This window comes from Pteropus alecto, unplaced genomic scaffold (genome assembly GCF_000325575.1).
Source record: "Pteropus alecto unplaced genomic scaffold, ASM32557v1 scaffold65, whole genome shotgun sequence".
Lineage (NCBI taxonomy): Eukaryota > Metazoa > Chordata > Mammalia > Chiroptera > Pteropodidae > Pteropus > Pteropus alecto.
In genome coordinates this window covers 2,796,443-2,813,048 of record NW_006439191.1, presented here as the reverse complement: position 1 = coordinate 2,813,048, position 16,606 = coordinate 2,796,443, and the positions used below count along the sequence as shown (strand labels likewise).

General features: G+C 33.9%; 1 protein-coding gene across 1 annotated transcript in view; it reads left to right on the top strand.

Annotated features, from left to right (window-relative positions):
• The first annotated feature begins 9,490 nt into the window (after positions 1 to 9,490).
• The window catches only part of RGS21 (regulator of G protein signaling 21), a 36,951-nt gene continuing 29,835 nt past the window's right edge, over positions 9,491 to 16,606 (top strand). Inside the window, exon 1 of the mRNA XM_006916219.1 lies at positions 9,491 to 9,600. The gene's annotated coding sequence lies outside the window, so the exon portion shown is untranslated. The remainder of the gene's footprint in view (positions 9,601 to 16,606) is intronic.

Below are 16,606 nucleotides of genomic sequence, written 5' to 3'. Positions count from 1 at the left end.
GGTGTGTTGCTACTTCTCATTTTAAAATTCAATTTATCATCCGTACTGGATTTGGTCTTCCCTTGGAGGATTATGTTCTTGTTTAATAAGATATTATTTTTCTCAGCCATAAAAGTTTGAAACATCGGACTCATCTATACCTCTCCCTCTTTTCTTGCTAATGACATGCCAAGCCATCTGCATTATATTTCTGTATCAACTAATTACTTTATTTCTAAACCCATGACCCCAATTCGATTCCCCCACAGGCTACTGTAACAGACATCTGCATTTATTTTCCACCATGTCTATCCTATTCCTGATACACCTGATACATTTTATGTATAGCTGCCACATTTTCTTTATGAAACACAATTTTAATTACATCATAACCCCATTCGAAAGCCTTTAAAATTTTTCCATTGTTCGAAGAAAAGGTACAATTGCAAACTTGCATTTGAAGAGTTTTACAACTGGACAAGCTGACTCCCATAATGTTTCTATTGCTTTCCCATTCGCTATGCTCAGGATTTCTCCCATGTATTTGCTAATAGGATTCAATATTCCTGGAATGTATCTTGTGACCTTCTTTGAGTCAACTACTCCCCAAGTTTTAAGACCCATCTCAAATGCCATCTGAAAATGATGCTTTTCCTGAGACCATGAGATCCTTCCTCTGAAATCCAGTGTCTTGTTTATAGAATATACCATTTTCTGCCTTATATTGTAATCATTTAAACTTTTCTTATTCCCCATATATTAGAAAATTCTTAAAAAGAGTAATTTTACTGACTTATTGTTAAATCCTTCATTGTGCCCAAAATGAAACCAAGTATTACATAGAAATCAAACAGAGCTTGGTTAAACTTCTAAAATAACCACCTGTAATGTCAAAAATGGGTTAATATTATCAAAGCAATTTCTTTGCAAATCCTTACGGCAATAAATACCTTCTATCAGTCTTCATTCATTCATCCACTTGTTAATTCTAGATGATTTGAGGATAGAGTTTGGGAAAATACCAACGCTAGTCTCAAGAAGGTCAGTCTAGAAGAAAAGACAGAAGGAAAATGGGTCTAATAAATTGTCATTTATATTATGATGCAGAAAGAAATGAAATAAGATTCTATTAGAAACCCATATTCATCTCCCCGAACTGCTCACAAATACAAAACAGTGTCTAATCTATGGAAGGGAACTCATCATTTTGAACACTTACAATGCACAGAAACGGGGTTAGGGGTTTTGCTTACATTACAGATCTTTTTAATTTCACTAAATCATACCAAGGTAAACTTGGTGTGCCCAGATTTACATGGGAATTAAATGCTAGAGCTGCAGTTTTGATGTAAGTCCATGCAAGTCAAAGAAAAGCTGGAATGATAAAAAATCAAGCTTTGTTTTAAATTCTATTTTTTTGCTAGATTTCTTACATTCTGCCTCTCTAGACTATGAGGTTTTTTATGAGCAGATCAGAGTGCTTATGTGAGAGATTTTTATTGCTTTCTGTTTTGTATTTTTAGCAGCAACTAGAACACTTGATAGAATATGGACGACATTTTCTAATTTATTTTAAACCGCTGATATTTGGATATGTTGAAATGCACAGTCTGACTTTGGGAGGGACCATCTATCTGACTCTTCTGACCTAATCCCCAACTTTTCCAACGGGTGAACCAAGGTCCAGGAATGACTGTACTCTTCACCATCATCCAGCTGGAAATGCCGAAGCAGAGATTTTAACTTATGTCTTCTAAGTCCAGTGAAATCTCCACCACACTAAGTTTTCCTTTAGACAGCGACCCACACAAAAGCAGTAATTTAAAATCATGTATCGTTTCATAGTTTCCGCCTTCACTGGCTTTAAGGCTGTCACTTCTGTTTGGTCTCTCGACTGCCTTTCGCCAGAGAAAAGCTCTCCATCTCAAATTCCGGAGAGCTCCAAGAAGCGTATTTTCTATGGCAAGGTCTTGACCGTTAAATTGCCTTCACTTTTCTTCTGACGAAATTCAAGTTTATTAAGTTTTGAGATGTTGCCCAAAGACTATGGCTAAATGTAAGAAAAAGATTTATATTTATCAACAGTTATTTTTCCTTTATTGTGTAAGAAACCTTAAGAGTGACATCGTATAAAACTAGAGAACAAGAAAATGAAATTTTAAAATAAAGTATGAGTTTTCCTAATAATCCTCCTTCCATTTTCCCTAATAATTTACCTTACTTCTATATATGTGTGTGTGTACATATATATGTGTAGGATACATAAAGCTTATATTTAAATGCAAATTATATGACATGTATATATAAACTATATATAGGCATACCTCGTTTTATTGCATTGAGTTTTATTGTGCTTTGAAGCTTATTTTTGACTACTTTTGAACTTTAAATAAATGGAATTAAATTGTACATATTCTTTTGTGCCAAGTTTTTTTCACTCAGCGTTTATGAGATGAATCTATGTTGTTGCAGGTAGCCAAATTCATTATTTTTTTTTTTTATATTGCTGCAGGTATTGAATGTTTCACAATTAATTTATCCTCTTTATTGTTAAGTGGATACTTGGATGATCCTGGTGTGTACATGTTACAAGCAAGCAAACAAACAAACAAAAAACAAACAAAAACTCTGCTAATGCCATTCTGATGCATATCTTTTGGTACACACGTGTATGGATCTCTCTTGGAATTACCAGGTCATAGGTTTTACATATGTCACCTTTAAAAGATACTTCTAAACATTTTCCAAAATGTTTGTAACTTACACTCTCATTAGACCTCTGCAAAGAATCCTGTTGCTTTACAGCCTTGCCTACAGTTGGAATTGCCAATTTTTAAAAAATTTTAGACATTATAGTGTGCGTATAGTGGTTATAATTTTGACTTTTCTGATGATGAATACCTAAGGCCATCTTTTTACATGATTATTAGCCATTTAGATATCCTCTGTTTTGAAGTGTGCTTACTTAACTCTTCTGCCCATGTTTTTCAATTGGGGTGAATGTGTTTTTCTTGCTTTATAAGAGTTCCTGATATGTTCTGCATGCACATTTTCTTTTTCAGGTTACTTATGGCAAATATTTTCTTCCATTCCATGGCTTGTATTTTCTTTCACTCAATGCACTCATTTCACACACACACACACACACACACACACACACACACACAATTATTTTAAACATAAGAAAAACAGCAAAGAATTTCTCTACATGGCAATAAGTAACCCTAGGTAAGAAAGAAAACATGTTAAGTTTCTGATATATCATAGAAGCTCAGTGACTTCGTCCTGAATTACCATTGAATGATGGCATATGTTTTAGTTCTGTTTAATGAAATCCTTATTAAAATACTGCTACAATATTTTTTAATGTGGTAGTTACAGTTTCCTAGCAGAAAAAAAATCACGATTAAGAAAATTTTTGAAATATCTCAGGGATCTGGGCATCTGCTATTGACCAAAGAAGAGAAGCATGGATTAGCATTCTTGAAAATTCTGAAAAACTGTTAGCAGGTTTTCAATAATTATTAACCCAGATAAAAGTACCATACACTGTATTATTTCTAACATCATATCTAACTCCAGAGATATATTTAAGAAAATAGACATTGAGGAAAGAACATATTAAATAGTAGAAAGGAAATGGAAACACGACTGCATTGGAAGTGTTTAAGACTTTAAAACAAGAATATTTCATGTTGAATGCAATGTTCACAACCTGTTTGGCAGGTATAAAATGATGAGTAATCAATTACCATAAAACTGTTTATAATTAAAAAAATAAAACTTTATTTGCAAACTGCCTTGGACAGTGTTTCTGGACTTGTTTTTAAAGAAGTTGCTTGGAATGACAATAAAAATCTTCATAGTAGACGTGAATGTGAATAAAACACTATATATGAGCAATTTCTCTTGTACATTGAAAATTGCTTGTTGGAAGAATATATATAAACCTATACAGACTAAGTTAGGCATTTGAAAAAGTCATTTTAATTTTGTGACTAGTACCTATAGCTCTTAAATATTCCAATAGCTGCAATCAATTAGGAAATCTATGAACGTTTCCTATTGTCAACTCTATTGCGTCATAAGCGTATATTACTTCTCAAGGCGAAATAATAAAAATAATAAAAAAACCGTTTAAGGAATGATACATTCTTTTAAAGGCTAGCCTTTCAACGGTGGCATAAAACAGGTACAGCTGCCATAATTTCACTAATATAGTCAACCACTGACATCTATTGGCAAAAATAAGTAGACAAGTTTCATTTATAAGTTTCAGTTAACTTATAAATGAAGATAAAAATGTTTAATGGCTCTAGTTTGAATGCTACAGTTTATTTAGAAACTAATTCTTAGCTATAGTTTTGGTTAAGTTATGTAAGGACATAAACATTTTCAATATATGTCCACAAATAAAAGTTAGAAATGGCCTAAATAACTGTTTAATTTTTACCTTCATTAAGATTGCAAATTAAAAAGAAAGCCAATTGTGATGTTATTTTAAAAGAATTTAAGTGTCTGGTTTTAGAACAAGTTTCAAGTTCAGGGAATTTCATTTTCTAATTTGCCAGAGGATTAGTTAAGCTGAGTAAATACATGGTATTCTTGACTCCAAAATGAAAGAAAGTGTCACATTTTCAAGCATATCAGATCTTAGTTTCCTACCTTTTGTGCATTTTCCTGGGCTTTTCACTGTCTTTTTTCATTCTTTTCTCTAACCTCCCTCTCTCACTAAACGCCACACCCCAGACTTAACCAGACATCCATCCCCAATGTTTTATAACTTCAAGACAACGATGCATTTTATTAAAGTACTGTTACCCTAGCGAGCTTCTGGGTACAACTTCCTTCATTTACACATTCAACAAAAATTTTAAAAATATCTCTACATGATATAAACTGTTTTAGGTTCTGTGATTCCTTTTGATCAATACAGACAAAAATCCCTGTTTACCTGGAGTTTTCCATTCAAGTAATGAGAGGGAGAAAATAAACAGAAAAAAAAAATGATATTGTATGCCAAGTGGTGATAAATGTTATTACATGTGTGGATAAAATAATACAGGGAAGAGAGTTAAAGATACTTCGACGGGAGACAGGCTGTAGTGTTAGCCATGCTGCATGTCGTGGTCAGGGAGGCCCTCTGTTGATATTTGAGCAAATCAGGTGAGGTAGTAAGTGGTGGAAGTGACTAGGGAAGAAATATCCAGAAGGGAGGAACAGCAAGAGTAAAGAAACTGAGGAGGACGGTGCGTAGAAAGGCAGAAGGGCAGCAGGTAGATGGCGCGTGTGGCTAGGGTAGAGAGAGCGAAAGGAGACAGTGTCAGAGAAAAGAGAAGCTGAGTTCTGCCGTGACTTTCAGCTCACTCTAGGACGCAGTGTTAACTCTGAGTGAGATGGAAGCCATGGGAAGGTTGAGTGGAGGAGCGATATGATCTGACTTACATTTTAAAAGGATTCCTCTTCACTCACACACACACACACACCCTGCCCTGTGGCCCAATTGAGGACACGCCACAGGGGTCAAGACAGAGACAGTGCAGAGACAAGGACGGCACGCCAGGGAGGGGTAAACCATAGCCTGAGCTGACGGAGGTGAGTGAGTGAAAACGGGGTGGTGGATATATCTTGAAAGTAGAACCAAAAAGATTTGATAACTGAATGGGAGAGTGGTCTGAAAGAATGAAAGAGAGAGAGAGAAAGAAGGAGTCTGCAAACTCAAAATGACATCCTCTCTACAGGTACCAAAAACCTCTAAAGAGATAGCCAGAGGTTTTTCTTTCGGTGACGGGTTGGTATAATAAACGAATCTGATAACATTCTAAAATCCAGGACATTAAATTACGTCTTTCATGTGATTTCCATGGTCATGGTATTGCAAATGAAAAATCTATTACTATCTTTCCAAGTATATATCAGACACATAACAGAACACATGATTTCAATTTATGATAATACTACAATACTGAATTGTTCCCTGTGATCATTTACTAAATCTGTTTTTCAAAAACGCTTCCTCAAGTCATAAGACATTCATTATTAGAACCCTGATTCCATCTAACTATGAAATACCAATTGATAATACTCTTCAGTAGAAACATACTCTGGCTGCCTAATTAATCAGAGCGTCAATGCTATATTGTGATTTAGACCATGAAAGAAGTATAGACATTCAATGTTAACACATTTTAATTCTATAGTGCTTGTACTGTGAACACTTTATTGGTTTCAAGGGCATTCTGTTGGCCAAGTTACCTGAGAGCTACCTCGGCATCAATTATAAGATCGGAGATGTAATCAACAGCTCCACATGACACACTCTGGGAGGCACACTCTAATTTCCTTGTATTTTCTCCAACTCATTTTGTGTATCTAAAAGTGGCCATAAATCCTCTTGCAAGTTATTACTCTCTCTATCTACTCCATGCAAACCTGTTTGGGGGAGTTCTTTTAAAAATTCCATCTTCCAAAACATCTCCTTGACATTTTTGGCAAAAAGAAAAGAAAAGAAAATTCAAATACCCACTTCTACTTGTTTCTATTTTGCTTTTTATTTTATAACATTGTTTCCTTATACATTTATCCCAGGTTCACTCTTTGCTCTTCTTGACTACTGTATTCATTTTAACTTCATGCACTTAAATTATTCAATTCTAAGTGCAGTTATCTTGGAAATAAAAAATTCTTTTAAAAATAATCTATTACTTTAAAGAATAACTCAACATGAAGATAGTCCTGTTTAAAATTGCATATGTGTGTGTGTGTGGTCTTATAAAGAGCCTTAATTTTTTTTTTTCTTTTCTTGATTCTGACCTTCCATTTTCAATATCCTTTGCTTCTCACTGGCTTGTGAATGTGCCCTTTCCTTATGTCTGAAAATCTTTCAACCTTCGCCATTCATTCTGAGAATCAGCAATATGTTATGTTTTTATAGAACTTTTCTTCCAAGGAACAGAGTGTTTCATATATATTACCACATTCATCCTTAAAATTTCTCTCACAACACCCATAGCCCTGACTAAACGACACCTCGGCTGAAACCTCAATCCGTATCTTCAGTTCTTCCTTCCTTGACCGCCTTTCTTATAAACTCTGTAAATCACATTTTCAGAATCTTGCATCTGTAGAAAATAAGCATAATTCTGTCACGCAAATGGCTTTTCTTTCTAACCTAGTTCTCAGGATTTGCCATCTCTATTTCAAAATTTTACCACGGTCTGCCCTTAAGGTGTGAGGTTACCAAGGTCTGGCTTCTCCCTGGAAATTCTCTTCTCCCTCACAAATGGGAAAGGACCTGACTTGATAACATGCAGTACCTGCTTTTTTCTCAACCATGTCACTTATGTTTGCTCTCAAGTACAGTGTTGTTTTTCTACTAATGATTAAAACTAATACTCTAAGTTGCATTTGATTTTTATATTCAAATGAATTATTAAAATGCTGATCCCTCTGTCGCAATAGCTATCATTTGTTAATGAAGCAGTCACTTTGATAAATACCCAGGTGGATTGCCTCATTTAATCTTCACTATAAGCTTAAGAGCTCAATGCTGTTTTCTATATATTGGAGATAGAAAAACAAAGTTTTGCAAAAGTTAAATAATTTGCCCAACGATATGTATAGTAAGTAGATGAACATGGACTTGGACTTCAGCAGCCAAAATATACCACTATTTTTCACTCAACATCGTCTATACACAAGTATTTTACAATAAAATTTTCTTTAAAAAGCAGCAATGTTACTTTCTCTCAGAATTCATCAATTATCTATAAAACACTGTATTTGGGGGCTAACTTCGGTAATCGAACTGGTTCGGAAAATCAGTCTAAAATCTATTTACTCAAACAAGGCTATCTGTACTCAAATGTAAAAGTTTTTTCAGACTTAAACCATTATCTTTAATCAGACTTAAAATAATTACTTTTAATATATATTTTTAAATGAAATAAAACCATTAGAGAAAACTTAAGAAGAAAGAGATTCTGTAGAGGATACATTTTCTATTTCTATGTACAGAGCCATCCAGTTCCCCGTTTTGTTTTATTTTGTTTTGTTTTGTTGCGTTGCGTTGTGTTGTGTTTTGCTTAATGGAACGGCCTACTTTTATTAGGTAAAGGTAGTCTGTTACAATGACCTACTTCATCACGTGGCATCAGCTCTTCCCCTTTTGACTTCTTAATTCTGAGAATTTAATCAGCATTTCTACGTGAGCTATTTTCTTCTCATGGAGCTCATTTCCCCTCAGTCACTTTATGTAGTATCCTTGGGATATAAGGGCTGTGCTAAGTATGCAGACACTGAAGCAAGAGGAAAAATTAATAACATAATTTTAAGGATTGTTGGGGTAAAGCTAATAATCATGCTAAGTATTTTTATAGATACATCACATTTCAAGCACTACATACATAAGATATAGTTAGCAAAGTAAAAGGCCAAGATAAAGAAATGTGAATATATTTCCCCATGCTATATAATACTTGAGTTATATTACTTAATTTGAGGGTGATGAAAGAGGAAAAAAAAGAGTTATTTGAACTGGAACCCCAAAATGGCAAGAGCATGGCAAACTAATCTACTTCACTTTGTGGTATGTCAGTGTTACAACAGGACAATAAACTATATTTTGTAAATTAATTGTTAGTACCTCTAAATCCTTGAATAGGATGGGCATTAAAGATAATCTTACTGAAAGAGCTGAGAATTTGATTGATGCAAGAATGATTCAGACGATCTGGGCAGATGAAATGATTGTCTCTTTCTAGTTTACCACTCCAAGTATCTCTCTCCAATTTTAGGTCCATTTCTTTAAAATAAAAAATACTATCGTGTGACAATGTCCCTTCAAGTCTACTTGACTGGATAAAGATGATGTTTATGCATTAAAAATCATTTCCCAATTGGCTGAAAATATAAAAATAGTAGCAGCTTTTAAGCATTTTAAACGTCCTTCAGGTGAGCTTTGAATCATTGACATGAGGTTATGAAGCATGCACATGTAAAATAAGAGATTTCCTATGCAAACATTTAGACCCTGTGAAAGCCATGCAAATGCTCCTTTCAGAAGAAGAGGGGAAAATGGCTTGTTTTTTGTTTTTGTTTTTTTAATCTCTCAAATTAAACCTTTTCCGCAGCTGGGTACAGTTGCAAAATAAAGATTTACATATCTTTGACTGAAAAATAATTTACATAGCACAAGGTAAGTGACTTCACAATATGAAGATTGCAGGACACTGACACGTAGAGGTACCAGGTCACTAAAAAAAAGAGACTCAGAGAGCCCAGGTTATTGCTGAACTTGATTTATTACACACTTGGTGGAAACACCACCCAAACCCTTCAAATTAAAACTAACTAAAATCTAAATATCTTGAGTATGGAATGGATTCAATGGTGTTTAGATATTAAACTTGACCTCAGAAATAATGCAGTTATATGAAAATTGTATAGAAAAATATATATATATATACGCATATATATGATAGGGAATATGTCAACATAGAAAAGCTACCACTTGGAAAAAAAATTCATCCAAAAGAAGCACAGATTATCTCATTCATCCTGTCAACAAAGAAGAAATCAAGAGAGCAAGAAGGAAAGTGATTTCTCCTGCATTTCATTTGTGTGAGTATAAAGACATTAAAAGTTTGTTATATAAATAAACTTGCTAAAGAGTAAAATGATGACATTTAAAGATAAAAATGCCAAATATTAGAACTTATTCATCAAATTTAGCAGGTTTAGAATCATAAAAAGAAAAACTTTTACTAGCTTTTCATTTGGTCCCATTTGCACAAAATAATATATTGCCATATATTGTCAGTGAGCTGACACTCTGCCAAGTAGTCTTTGATTCAAATCTATAAAAAGAGTAAGATGCGCCAAGAATATCCGACTCCACAGGGAGGGAAAAAAAGAGACAAGACGTAGGATCATAGAACCCATAGAATTTTAGAGCTATAAGGAATGTAAAAAACGATCTCATCTCTTTCCTCTATCTTTTTTAGAAGAACAACCAGAACAAGTAATAACAAGACCTAACTCAAGGGCACACAGCTAGTAGATGCCTGATTACCATACTCTAAAATAATGAATTATATAAAGAAAATGTAAGATGTTATATATAACACACAAAAGAATATTAGATATAAAATTACTCTTTCTATATCTGTATTCAAATATAGTTTAAATAACTTAGGCAGGACTTGAGCAGATAAAAGTGCTACTTTTACAATGATTAAAATCTTAAATATTTAAATTAGTATTTTCATTATTCTTCAACTATTTATTTTAAAAATAATCTTAAAAACTGCATGTTTGGGCCGCCCTAAAAATATTGCATTCTTTCAAAGTAGTTTATACATTTTTAATTGCAGTTTAGTAAGAATTTTGTAGTCAGCGTGTCCATTCCAAACTCAAGAAATGTTGTCACCATATTTGCACATTTTCTAAAATATCTATCACACTCATCCATAAGTGCATACAATTTATTAGTAGTTTGTACCATGCTTTAAAATTTATGATGTCAAGTGCTGATAGCTCTTTTCTTGTTTCTAATATTTATCATATTATAAAATATCAATAAATATTAATGTATCCACCATAGACTAGCCTTAAGAGAGATCAATGCTTTATTATTTCTAGACACTTATATTTCTGCACTATCTAAATAATCATAGTCATTAAACTTAAAAAATGTCAAGTATTCCTTTAGATTGGTTAAGGGGACACTACAGTTTTCTATTTGATTTGAAAATAAATCAAGCAACCAAGGCATTCTTGAAGTAACACTATTAATTACTTCTGCTAATTACTCTGAGCTGAATGGACACTGTGTGGGGAAGGGGGAAAGCGATCTTCTATGCGGTTAGATTGGAGGGACATCCCACACCTCACCTGTCAGCCTGCTTCTAAGGAACCCTCTCCTTGGGTGACATATGGACCTTCCCAGAACAGCAAATTCTGTGAGAATTTCTATGCTGAGTTCAACTCTCTGGTCTGTCCCTTCCACAACACTGTCCTCTCCCAAGACTGGTCTTCTAGCAAAAATAAGAGGAGAAAAGTAAGCCTTATGGAAGCGACACTCCTATGCCCAACATAAACTACTTCCCAATTTTGGCTTGTTAGTTCTGTCTTTATTGCTGGGGTTTACCATTCAGGATACTTTCTAGTACCTAAACTGATGTTGATTCACTGAATAATCTATTGAAAGAATAAGAAAATTTTGTTCAATAATTCTTTGAAAAAAGATTTTGAAAATGTTCTTTCCAAGAACTAATACAGACCCTTAATAATCCCTGGGCGTAATCACCATAAAGGCCTACAGGTCACCTTCACTCAGCGGTCAGTGGAAGACAGAAACAATACTTTCACATAGTCACTGTGCCCACCTGTACCCCAGCAACACAGAGGAGGGCAGGGTTCTAAACGCCTAAGACTGCAACCAGCTGTTCAATACGAAGACCGATTTCCAACATTTTTTATCAAGTTAGCTTCAAAATGTGTGTTTTCGAGAAAAAAAGGAATCTCGACTTCAAATATAAAACATGTGTTTTATATTTTCACTGCTTCCTATATGTTATTTAAAATTAGAAAACAGACAAACAAATAGAATTTGCTATTTGGAAGAATGTCACACTACGCGTGCGATTTGCCGAGATGAGAGAAACACCTGGGCAGTCGAGCGCGCTTGCCTCTTTTTTTTAAAGAATGGATTCATTACAATGAGACCTTGTGGTCTACTAAGATAAGTGTGGTTTCTGGGAGCTGACCAGTAGTGAGTCAGCCTCTGACTTTGGCAATTATAAATTGTGAGAATCCGGGCTACTTTTCTGATTTATGAGAAGGGTGTCATTTTAGGCTACTTCATAGGGCACCTAAGTGGATAAATTTACTTATGCACAGAACATTTCTGCTACCATGCCTGACACACGGTAGACAGTTAATAATTGGCGGTTCTCTTTCCATTTCAACTTTGGCCATAGCTATAAAATAGCAGTTTTAGCTCTTCACTACACACTACATGCTTTATTATAAAGCTTAATAGAGTTTAGATTCCTGAATCAGTCACTGAATTATCATTGCTTAAGCTGTGTACTAAGATCAGAGTTGAGGCTCGCCTAGCCACTTGGGATATAACACACAGGAGCAGGGCACTGCTCTGATGGCTACTGACCCAGAGCAGTGCACGGTCGGGGCTCAGAGGCTGCTGCAGAATCCTAATTCCAGCCGTGCCATCTTGGTAAGATTACTCAACTCTCCATGCCTCAGTTTCATCTAAAAAATGGCAATAAAGGGAGCTGTCGAAGATGTTCAATTGAACTACATCTGTGGTTTCTGCAAGAGTAGAAGAATTTGATTGTAGGAAAAATAAGGTGAACAGATACAATGAAGTATATTCCAGCAATAAGAAGCATAGGAGACAGACACAGATGCATCTTTTTAAAAGGTCAATGAAGGACATCAAGAAGCAGAATAAATATATCTCACAACACAAGTTATGTGTTCAAATTAAAATGCACATATACAAAATAGCAATACACATTTTGTAAGAATTTTGCACACAAACTCTCTCATTTCAATGTTTGCATGGTAGGAGGAGAATCAAAGATCAGCTTATAGTAGAATCCTGTAAATGCTCATTCTCAGATCACAAAAAATGTAAAGGGAAGTGTGTTGTAATAAGCCCTTTCGGCTTTTCTGGTAAGAAAAACATTTGCGACCTAAAACAGGGCTACAAACAGTGGATGAAAATCTTTATCAGAACATGATATTTTTGATTTACTATATTGTGAATTTAATATCCTACTGCTAATTGACTAAAAATATTTAAAAATTCTTTTTTCATCTTGCCAGATTTCAAATAAATCATTTGCATGCTTTCAAATTTGGCTAGCAAAAACATCATAAAGGTTAAGTACAATGCTTAAGGACTTACAAAGATTTTAATCTCCATGTCATTTATAAAGCCTGCAATTAGCATATATTCAAAGAATAGACTCTATAACAGATAATATTATCATGAATTTCTGTCTTTAATTCATCTAATAAAATATTAATTGAAGTTTTATATAATGATGAAAAATCCTAATATTTAAATTCTAAACTAAGACTTCACATCATTACAAACAACTTTGTTAAAGTTCATTAATAAAATCAAGTTCACTAATCATAACAAACTTATTTTATTCTGTTAGATTTAGATTTCTATTAAATCCATTTTTCTACTAAGCTCTTATTTAGAAGAAGAAAGTACACCTTGATTTTCTAAAAATAAAAATAAACTCTTTAAAACTGTCCATCAACTAATAAAACCATCAATTTAATTACTTTTCCCATTCTCAAGAATATAAAATGATCTAAATTATAGTAAGCATTGTTATGCCAAGTGCCTAATAAACGTATAATGATTTGACATTAGGGCTATATTTCCATTGGAACCAGTGGAAAGTTTTATTTATAATTTTAGGCTTTTCTAATCACCAAGCATATTGATGAAATCCACTCTAAAAAATCATCCTGACCCTTACTGTTTTCTAGTTATAACGTTAGGTATGAACACTTAAAATATACATAACTAAGAAGGTTATGACACTTTATGAAAAGAAACAGATTCTTACTGCTTTTATTTCTATGCAGTTACTGCTGTTTAATGAATTATTTGCATATTCATATATAATAAACATGATAAATTAAAAAACTGTGCTATATGTCTCTACAGTTAGCATAAATCAAACTATTTTCTCATTAACCTTGTCTACACACACTGATATAATAACAAGAACCTGATCTGAAAATAATATGCTTTTTGAAAATAAGTTTTTCATATTCAATACTTGAACAAATCCTTCATTTTGAGTTGCATATTATATTACCTCGGAATGGAAAATTTGTCTTTAAAAATAACCAAAACACAAACCCTTTATCCACACATGCAGATTATAGCAAGCAAAATTGTAATGTCTCATTTTAAAAAAAGAAATCTAATGCAGATTTTTCTTATAATGTCCCTGTAACCACACAATATGTTCCCAGGAAATTATTAGTGGTCAGCTAATCCAATATCCTGCCCCTTGCAGGGGAATGCAGCTGATGCTTCCAAGGAAGTTACAAACCACACAGACATTCTCCTCAGGTTCCTATGTGGTTGACTTAGCCTGAAAGTTATATTTGCTCCCTTGGGAACCTGAAACAATTTATTTAAATATAAAAACATGATTTCAAATACCTAAGGCCAATCGTAAGTTTTGTATCAGCTGAAGAAAACCTATCATGGCAAGACAGTAATGAAACTAGTTATCCCAAACCTCAGAATACCTTTACCCATTCCTAAACCAATACCCCCTTCAAAGGCCACGCAAAGAATCTCTTAAGAAGAAATTTGTAGATTTGCCATTCTGGTTAATGGTATATATACTTTTTAATGTTTTCCCCAAATATCTTCTCATTCTGGGTTTGGAATCATAATGATTCAATCATTATCTACACAATCAATAATATTATTCTCAAACAAACTTGTTATTAAAATGTTTATTTGCGATGATTCATTTTGCTCCTGTATTCATTCCCTTTTCCATTTTGTATCCCCTAAATCAAGCATCCTAAGGGCAATCGCTGGTTTCGGAGGGTCCCCCAGCAGTGTCCTAACCCTTACAGCCTAAAATCCCACCCTGGAGCTCACCACTCAAATGCCCCAACACACGCCCTCTGAATTGTTCTGTCCTTGTTCACTCTTCCCAGCCTAAACTCCCTCTATTGCTTCAGAGTATAAAGAGTGATTAGCTAGTTAACCTAATAAATTATTTTAAAATAAGTTATCAATAAATGACTGTGGAATTCTGTATTGGATCCTGGAATGGCAAAAGGCCATCAGTAGGAAACCAGATGAAATCTGAATGAATTTTGGAGTTTAGTTAGTAGTAATATTCCAATGTTGGCTTCTTAGTTTTGATAAACATGCATGACAATGTAATATGGTAAGGCAGGGAGGGCAGAATAGATGAGGGGTCTATATGAACTCTGTATTATCTTCCCAGCTTGTCTGTAAAACTATAGTCCAAACCAAATAGTTAATTTTAAAAAACAAGTGTTGCATTTTAAAACAAGACTTCAATTTACTAAAACAAAAAATGAGGATAATGGAAATTTCAGATAAAATGATGGTGCTGCAGAGAGAGAAGTTCAAGATGAAGAAACTTCAGGTCACTCCTCATTTTACCTTTTAGAGGCAGCTGCCTCTTTCTGCCTTTGCATAAAGGTTGCCTGTGAAGGAAATTGCATTCATTTGCATGACATCTGGCCAGGCAATGACACAGTCTCAGATTTACTTTGCAGAAAGATGAATCCTGTTGTATTATGAACTGTGGCCTTTAGAAAGACAAGAGAAGATGCCAGGTGAACAGTTAAGGGGCAGTGCAGAACCATCAGGCAAAAGCTGTACTAGACCAGGGGAGGCAACGAGAAAGTGAAGTGAGCAAATCAAGAGGTGTTAAGAAACGATATTGGATGTGGAGAGACAGAGGGAAGAGTCAGAAATGACTCCTAGATTTTCTGCTCAGGTCACTGAGCAGATGACAGAAAAATTGACTGAAAAAGAAATTACAGAAGGAGACATTTACACAGAAGGCAAAGATAATAAGCATGCACATGCTTACATGTTTGTGGAAATTTTAAGAGATAAAAGGATGAGGCGCTCGGGAGAAGGGTCTGAGCTGCAGATGAAGATTTGAAATTCATCAGCCTTAAGGTGATATAGATAAATTTATTGAAGATTATACAACTAGTTATTGAGGTAATGCACATAGAACACATATTTAAGCTAGAAAACAGTCGAAAATACCCAGCCACAAAAATGCACAGACCAGAGATTGTTAACCAAATTGTTTACTAGAGATTCATAGCTTTATGCTAAGGAATTCATACTTAAAAAAAAAAAGTAGTTTATAGGAAAAAACAATTATTAAAAACTATTTTTGTCTCATGTGAATGTTTCTATCATATTTCATTATTTATCCCCAAGAAATACCACAAAAAATGATAAATAGAAGCAAATATATAGCTTAATACAGAAATGACACACGTGTAATAGATATTAACTGTTTCCACAGACACATGTATATTTCTCCTTACTCATAATATCAAGAGATTAGCATAATTTTCTTCAATATTAAAAATCCAATAAGCCTTCTGACCAACCATATGTATAGTTACATTTTTGTTAAAATGAAGTTGGTAAAGTCCTAGGATGATGACAAATTCTACCAGAATAATTCTACAATTCTTCTACCGAAATAATTTTCCCACTAGAAGAGTTTTCACTTCGACTTGGTATAATTTTCCCCTTGTTTAAGTTTCTCTCTGAAAGATCTATTTTGCAGAAGGATAAGGCATTAGTAGTTGCACTTAACAGAGATTTCATGTTGCACTGGTTGTGAAATTGAACTAAAAGTCAAAAACATGATTTGCTGTCCCCTTTGGAATAGTATTTCACTTCAATGTGAATTTTACATTGGGAAAGTAGAAATAATGATTATGTTGTACTTAAAAAACCAAGCCACACAAAAAAACATATATATATAAATAAATATAATATAAATAAATAAATATAAATAGAAATACAAATACAAATACA